Here is a 345-nt window from a genome sequence, read left to right as displayed (position 1 = left end):
TCTGGACAAAAGTTCGAGACATGCTTGGAGATCCTCAAGGTTCTGCCTTAGAAGGTCTCGCGTGGCTGCAGGCGACAATGCTGTCGAGTTGAACACCTCGCGGAAAGGCCACAAAAGGAAAATATAAGTTTAACAGTTTCAGGAAAAGTAAACTAATGGTTTGACAAGGTTACTATAAAGCTCGGGAAGAAGATGAATTTGAGTGTAGAAGATTACCTTTGAAGAATGATGGGAGTAGACAGGAGCTGACTATGAATAGGAATCTGCAAAAATTATTTCAAGGAATACTAGTCAAAGAATTTTTTATGCAGAGGTTAAGCTCCAACAGAAGCTGGAAAATCATTA

This window comes from Brassica oleracea, chromosome C7 (assembly GCF_000695525.1).
Source record: "Brassica oleracea var. oleracea cultivar TO1000 chromosome C7, BOL, whole genome shotgun sequence".
Taxonomy (NCBI): Eukaryota; Viridiplantae; Streptophyta; class Magnoliopsida; order Brassicales; family Brassicaceae; genus Brassica; species Brassica oleracea.
The sequence above is the reverse complement of the archived record's forward strand: the minus strand, read 5'-3'. Positions refer to the sequence as shown.